Source organism: Tasmannia lanceolata, unplaced genomic scaffold (assembly GCF_043159265.1).
Source record: "Tasmannia lanceolata isolate RefF3 unplaced genomic scaffold, GAP_Taslan_0.1 ptg000023l, whole genome shotgun sequence".
In the NCBI taxonomy this organism is placed as follows: domain Eukaryota; kingdom Viridiplantae; phylum Streptophyta; class Magnoliopsida; order Canellales; family Winteraceae; genus Tasmannia; species Tasmannia lanceolata.
The window spans coordinates 5,641,715-5,650,254 of NW_027518700.1; positions in this window are offsets into that span (position 1 = coordinate 5,641,715).

Genomic DNA, 8,540 nt, shown 5'->3' on the forward strand with positions numbered 1-8,540 from the left:
CCAAACGAATCATTAAAAAAAATAAAAAAACAACGCAAACGATTTTGGGTTATCATTTCCTACTCTCTCTCTTTTATCTCATCCTTTATTTTTTTTCTCTTTCAGTTATCGTTGGATAGTTAGATGATTAGGTGGTTTTCCTATGTCTTAGCTATTTGATATTGGGAAATGATTTCAACACAAACATGTTTTGATACAAGACGCTTATGTTTCTTATCTTTTATATTTAAAGAGCTGTAAAAGGGTTTTTACGGTCCCCAAAAAGCACTTACTGACCGTTAAATGCTAAAAGACAAGATACATGAGCGTCTTGTATCAAAACATAGTTGTGCTGAAATCATTTCCCTTGATTTTATCTCATTTATTGTAAAGCCCTTTATGAAGCGAATCTAATATTTTTGTTTCTGAATTTGGAAGAGACTGGATTCTTCGATTGTGAGAAGGGTTGAGGAGGTGATTCAGCTCCAAAATGCCATTATTTACTTAGTATATATTATAGATAGATAGATATGTACTACTGATATTTTCACCACCATATTTTGCTAATGAGCCTAACTCATCTTGTGACAGCTTGTTATTGTTGTGTGAATATGAGTAGTCTCTCTCTCTCTCTCTCTCTCTCTCTCTCTCTCTCTCTCTCTCTCAATACTTCACTTCCATCTGGCCAGATTTCTGGCCGCTGTTAATCGGACGGATCTGATCACATCCAAGTGGCATGTGCACTCCCACCATCATACATTTAGTACTCTCTTTCACTTATCTAGCCGTCCATTTACTTAGTGTATATTATATGTAGATAGATATGTACTACTGATATTTTCACCACCATGTTTTGCTAATAAGGCTAACTCATCTTGTCGTTTTTTAATCAGCTGTTGCGAGCTTTGGAGGATTTATAATGCTTTATAGTTCTGAGTCTTTTGACAGCTTGTTACTGTGGTGTGAATATGAGTAGTCTCTGTCTCTGTCTCTCAATACTTCACTTCCATTTGGCCAGATTTTTGGCCGCCTGTTAATCGGACAGATCTGATCACATCCAAGTGGGCATGTACACTCCCACCATCATACATTGAACACCCCCCCCCCCCCCCCCAGACAACCACCCACCCACACACCCACACCCACACCCACCCACGCACCCACCACCACCCACAACGCGCACACACACAAAAAGCCAGTTATGCAATTGTAACATCAAATAATGTGTACTTTCTTTGTTGAACATTGACGGTCGAAAACTATGTAGAATATGCTTCAAATTCATTGACTAAAAGTAAAGATTACTAGATGGTGGAATTGTTGATTTCCGTGATTTTTTAACCATAGGTGGTCCTAAGTATATCAGATGGACGGTTCGGATAGCTCAAAGATAGGACTCTCTTGGCTTTATTGGGCTGAGGCTTCCTCATTGACAATTCAATAACAAATTTCCTCAAATTGATGGGTTGGGATCACAAGATAGATGAAGAGACAATCCAGTGCGAAACACGTTGTTTCCTATGCAACTAAGAAACTAAAAACTACAATCATCTGTTTCTCACGTTTAAAACCGGCTAGAAATCTCCCTCTAAAACTGAAAGAAATCTCCCTATTGAAAATAACCCAAATGATTTTGGGCTGTCTTTTCCTATTCTCTTATCTCTTATCTCATCCTTCATTTTTTGTTCTCTTTCATGTTTCCTCTTATCTTTGGATAGTTAAATGCTTAGGTTGCTTTCCTATGAAGCAAATATGAAATTCCTTTCCTTTTTTTTTCTGTTAATATGGTTCAAATTCAATGACTAAAAGTAGAGATTTTTTTTTTGAATGGCAGGTATTGGAGCCCTGGGTCGGTCAATATTGGATGCAGGGTTCATCCTTTGTCCTAATACATCAATTTTTTCATCATGTCTGGCCTTGGTTATGCCCAATCATTCGTTCCTCCCCCAGTTTTTGCTGGTGAGAATTATGATTTCTGGAGCATCTAGATGAGGACGTATCTTCTGTTGCAAGACTTATGGGACATTGTCAATACTGGGTTCGATATTCCAGAATATGCCTTGACTCAGTCCACACTGCAGCAGGAGCGATTGAAAGAGAATAAGCAGAAGGATGCAACAGCTCTTTATTGCATTCAACAGGCGGTATCTGACACCATTTTTCCAAAAATTATGAGAGCTTCAACAGCGAAGAATGCGTGGAATGCTTTAAGGCTTTGTTCACTTGTTTTCCCGGGAAAGGAAAAGAAAAGGTTTCCCGGGAATCTGACGTGGCATTAGGAAAAGAAATCAAGGGAAACTGTGTAGGAAAAGGCTTCCCACGCCTGTTCACGTGCGCAGGAACTGTGCAGGAAAAGGTTTCCCGAGAAACTGCTTGCTCACCTTTTTTCACTAGTTTTCCTGGGAAAGCAAATCTGACCAAAATAGTGGGATTTGGTTTCCCACACTTGTGAGAAAAGAGACATTTCCACATCATTTTTGGCAATTTCCATGTCATTATTTGACATTTTCCACCTAGGCTTGTTACTTTCTCAGGAAAGCAAGTGAACACCAGAATTCTGTCTCGTCAAGGTCTTGTCCAGGAAAAAAAAGGTTGTTTTCCAAAGATTTGCTTTCCCGGGAACGCAAGTGAACAGAGCCTAAAGGAGGAGTTCCAAGGCAACGCAAAGGTACACTACAGACTCTTAAGTAGAGATTTAGAAAATATGATGAAAATGCTGGATTCTTAGATATTTGATTTTACCTCCTTTACTGTAATGCATGCCATGAAGCAAATCTTATATTTTTGTTTCTGAATTCTAGAGAATGGATGATTTGATTATGAGTAATGCTGGTGTGATGCTGGTTCAAATCTATTGCTGTGAGTGGATGGTCGCAATGAACGATATGGAGTGTAGGAGTGAGTTATTTTCGATCATGGAAGAGAAGCGTGTCTCGGCCATCTCTGAAAGGTACGCATCATCGGTTGAAAAGCGGAAAGGAGGTCCCATCTCATCAAACTCGAGGAGGTGCTTGCCGAAAAGGAATCTAATGTGAACGAAATGAAATGTTCTCTGCCACTGCTCGTAAGGTCCGTAGGAGGCCAGGGAAGTGCTTGTGTAGAAAAGGAGTTGGAGGACCCAAAGGTACGGACTTTCAAACTACAGACTCTAACAACATATCTAGAAAAAATGATTATATTTGATTTTATCTCTTTTACTGTAAAGCATGCCATGATGAAAATCTAATATTTCTGTTTTCTGAATTCATTCAAAGAGAAGGGAAGCTTTGAATGCGAAATGTTTTGATGCGATGGTGCTTCATCTTCATTGGTGTTGGCGGATTCTCCAATTGGTGGAAGTGCAGTGTGTTAGGGAGTCATTTGCCATCAAGAAGGAGAAGGAGGAGGAGAGGTAAGTGCTCGTGTTGAAACGGAGTTGGAGGAGGACCGAAAGGAAATTGCTCGTGTTGAAATGGCCTTGCTCAGAATTGCCTAGGCTGATTTTCAGGGGGGAAAACCACCTTCAAAATATATTTTTTCTTCTTCTAAAATATCAGCCTTTCCACAGAATTCCCTAGGCTGGTTTTCAGGGTGTTAAAAACACTTTCAAAATAGAATTGTTTACTTCTAAAACATCAGCCTCAGGACTCTGCCCTTAATCTATGACACTGGATAAAGGAAAACCTGCTTTGCTATTAATTGGTTAATTAAAAGGGGAATGATATCCCCCCCTCTGACTGATAAAATTCCCTTTAACGTTATTCGTAAAGTTTTAAAGGCAAAAAAAAAAGGTTAAAGGGGGTGAATTTATCCTCAAGCAGTGAATCTTTCTCACAGAAACCATTAAAAGGGGGGGATTTTATCCGGTTTTTTATGAAATCAGACTGCAAAAATGCCTTTGTGAAGATGGTCCTCGTCCCATGATCCATAAAGCCTCATTTAGAGTGCCTTTGGATTGCCAAAATCAGACCGCAGAACAGTGGACTATCACAATTAAATTTGCATTGAAATCTTTCAATTCCATTTACAAAAGAATTTGAATTCGATGCCAATTCCGATTCCTGATTGAGGCTATTCAAGCATTCCTCTTTAGATTGACGAAATCTAGTGATGGAATTGACATCCTATTCTGATTCCTCCCAATTCAATGTTTGGTTGAAAAAAAGAAGAACTAAATGGTACCATGGGGTCCTAATGGCAGTAAGGCACCATAGCATAATTAAAGGGGAGAAATAAATAAATACTAGAATATGTTTCCCACCGGAACATTTGCGAAATGACACCAAGGTAGAAAATACTGGAATATGTTTTATGCAAGAGGTGGCATTCTGATCATAGCCTTGGGCTAATTAAAAAAGGAATAAAAATAGAGTTACAATTTCAATCCTTGATTCTTGTATTGAATTTTGAACATTCATTCATTAATTGGAACACCAGCGCATTCAACACACATCAGACACTACTCACTCAATATCAGACTGGGTAATCTAGCCTAAACAATTTTTGGCATGCTTGGAAGGACAAAAGTATGACACATCACCAAATGGCTCATAATACAATAAATAGAAGAATGAATTACGAATGACTGGTGTTAGGGCTGCAACAGGGTCGGGTTTTTCAAAACCCTAGCCCAACCTTGGATGCCATTATCTCGGCCCTGACCTGCCCTGACCCCGAGTAAGGGTCGAAAAACCTCAACCCATTGCCCGCCCTACAGGGGCTACGCGTGGCCTTTGCTCGCCCTAATTGGCCCTGATTGGACTGATTGATCCTAGTGCAAAATACCTGTTAAGAGTGCTAAGAATAAAGCAACCACATATCATATAGAACAAAATGATCAAGAAACAGAGAAGGGGAACAAAATAAGACAATATGAATTCAACAACATGATGGACAACATAGACAATTAATAATAATAATCTAAAGAAACATCAATACAAGATAATAGAAAACATTATCAAAAGAAACATGCACAGATGGTTCAATTCTATAATAGAAAACTTAGGGTCGGGCCGGGTCGGTCTGACCCAAGGTATTAACCCTAAACCCGACCCGACCCGACCTTGAGTTAGGGCCTAAAAAATGAACCCTGGCCCGCCCTCAGGGTTGGAAAATCTAGCCCAGACCCTATTCGGGCTCAGGGCAGGTCAGGGCTGACAGGGCCAAACTTGTACCCCTAATTGGTGTTATAGGAAATCCTGATGGTCCCACCATTCTTGAAAATGCCAACACTCAAGATCAAAGGACTTTGGAAAATCCACTAGGATAGAATATTAATCTAGTTTCCCCAAATAGAGATATTTCTCTACAGGGAAGAAATTTTGATACTCGCATTTGGACCAGAGATGTGGCTACTATGCTTAGACAACACAGGGATAAAAATTCTCACGAGTTATCCTAAATGGTAGCTTGATAAATTTATGAAGTGATTGGTCCATTTCAATCCTCTAGCAAGAATTTTTCTAGACAGATCGACAGGCTATTCAGTCTTCCTTTTGATGGTATTGCACCAACAATGCCAGTTCAACAGCCCTTTAGGCAGGGGCAATAGACCGATCCAATAGCTAACATACATTAAATCATTTGTTCCTAGTTCTATAGCCTTGTCAAATGATGGAATAATATTCGGTCAGTTCTAGATGCTAACTAGACCGGATTCTATCCAAGGACGCCAATATAGTGACACAGCTCAACCCGAACTCGTCGAGTTGATCTCGAATTTTGAACATGTTTGGTTTGTGTTTTTCCAAATGGGTTGGATCATGGTTGAGAAAAGTGAACCCGAACTAATTTCGGGTTGGGTTCCCTGATTCAGTTTAGATATAGAATTTTTGTTGTTAGGCCTTGCATTGCATTGACAACTTTATATTGTTAGAATGTTTTAGATACCAACTTCATGTTCTTCCTAAGTTATTTTTAGGTAGTCTATTTGAATAGGATTTAGGAGTAATTTTTATTTGGGAAGTGATATATGCGCCCATTTTTTTACTTGGGACAGCTAGCAGCAGTGTATGAATGACTACAGAGGGGCTGTTGTCCTTCACCTCACAATGATTTAACGGCTCAGATTGCCATGTACATTGGCACCGGCTATCTCATGTTAAGAAAAGGGGTGCATTTATCATTTCCCTTTTATTTTAGTTGCTTCTTTTAATATTACTTATAATTGGGAAGATAACTTAGCTCTGTAAAGCTGGTCAAATGGAATGAGAAGGGCAGCTTGGTTTTTTTTAAAAAAAATAAAACATTGAATGAAAAGTCTGTTTTGTGGAGAAAAAGTGTTCTCACACTTATTGCTTGGAGTTTCCCTCCAACTGTGGGCTAGTTTTTAAGCCCCATGATTACCCTTCATAATCTTTTGATCGGATTTTCTTCTTAGTTATTGATTGTACGCTGCTCCTACATCGCCAAATCTTAGCATGAGAGGATTTTTTTTAAATCATTCACAAATGGGGTTTAATTACCTCAATCTATGTATATAATCAATCAAACTTTAAAAGAAATGACCAAACTATACAGAACCACAGTGATAGACAAGTGTGCTTCAAATACGTGTCATCGTAGGCCATCCGTTGGGTCGTGCCACAATACACACTTGACTCCCATTCTAGACAACATGATACTTTGATTTGATGAGACATCAGCATGTCACTGTCTTTTATGAGTCGCCGTTGGGTCGTGCCACAACACAATCAATTTTCAATTCAGACAACACAATACCGTTATTCTAGCATGATACCAAGGTTGTCATCATGGGTCATCCATTTGGTCGTGGTTGGATACACAATTGGCTCTCACCGACATGACCGACTAGAGCTAGATAACACAATACTAGGGGGCACACATCACAGTTGGGAAGAAGCACCACCCCAAACCGAGCTATCCAAGTCCATCATCCTCCAGCAAGACAACTGTCATCATTGGTCATCCATTGGGTTGTGGTAGGATATGCAATTGGCTCTCACCCGCATGACCAACTAGGGTTAGATAACACAAAACTAGGGGCACACATCACCGTTGGGTAGAAGCACCACCCCAAACCGAGCTATCCAAACCCATCATCCTCTAGCAAGACATCTGTCGTCATGGGTCATCCATTGGGTCGTGGTAGGATATGCAATTGGCTCTCACCCGCATAACCAACTAGGGTTAGATAACACAAAACTAGGGGAAGACTTCACCGGTTGGCAAAAGCACCACCCCAAATCGAACTATCCAAGCCCATCCTCTTCAAACTACCTGTTTGTGCAAAGCACCAGTCATTCGTTGGGGCGAGTGATGCGCTTGGAAAAAAAGATGAAACCGAATGCGGTTTTCTAGTTCAATGGGTGTCACTATATGCTACACGATTACTAGTGAAACCACCAAACACTAAGGGAGCGTTTGGTGGTCATGAATTTTTTGTCCTAATGGTGAGCAGGGTGGGGGAGGGATAGATACGAGAGGGACTGATAGAGCAGAGGGTAAGAAAAACCTGAAAAACTAGGTGACAAAAACCTCCACTTAAAATACAATATACTTTTTTCTTGATTGTTTGACCACTTCTCACCAACTACTCGTTGGTGCCCTCTCAAGTCTCTCCTTCTCCAGCCCGCCCTACGCCTCTCCTCACCACTTGAAGGAACTAATATATCAGTAAAAATATTTCCTAGTTGCCAGACCTGGCTTACACCACTGTTAAGGATATTTTATAAGGAGAAGCATATACTCGCATTGTTTTCCTCCCTTCCACCCCTGTTAGTGTAAAGCGAGTAGTCATAATAAATACACTACAGGGTTCATAGGGGAAGAAAAGGGGGCAAATATCACTTCCCTAAGACACTATTTGGATTGCATGAAAAACATTTCTAATATGATTTTTTTTCTTTCCATGATTTAGACGAAAATGATATGATTATGGTTAATATTAAAGGGGATATCACTCTAAATAAAAATTGAATTGGGTAGCTTCAAGTTATATTTTCTGTGCCAGATTATTGTGTTGCCTGAATTGAAAATTGTTTATTCGTTGTGGCACGACCCAACGGACGACCTATAATGACAAGTTCAACGTTTTGTCAGGCTCACACTCATGTGTTTTTGTGATTCTGGGCAATCCAAATGATTTTCCTACAGATAGAATACACTCAACATTGTAATATGAGAACCAATTGTGTCTCGTGGCATAGTCCAACAACAGATAGCTCGCAATGACACGCCTGATGTCTCATCAAATCATAGTATTGTGTTGTCTAGAGGGGAATCAATTGTGTAGCATAGCACAACCCTAGGAATGGGCTACAATGACACGTCTGGTGCCGTATCATAAGCACACTTGCCGTATCATAAACTTACATAGATTAAGGTAATTAAACCTCATTTGGAGGGTGTTAACTTACCAACTTCTCCAAAAGCATAAGCTGTTGGAGAAATGCGGTATTTATCTTTCATACTTTAACACTCCCCCGCACGTGTGGCCCACTTGGCAAACTCGTCGCACATGTGGTCCCACTTTGGGCCGACCATCGCATGTGGATTTTTGCTATCCGGGAGGTTTGAACTCGAGACCTTCGGCTCTGATACCATGTTAACTTACCAACTTC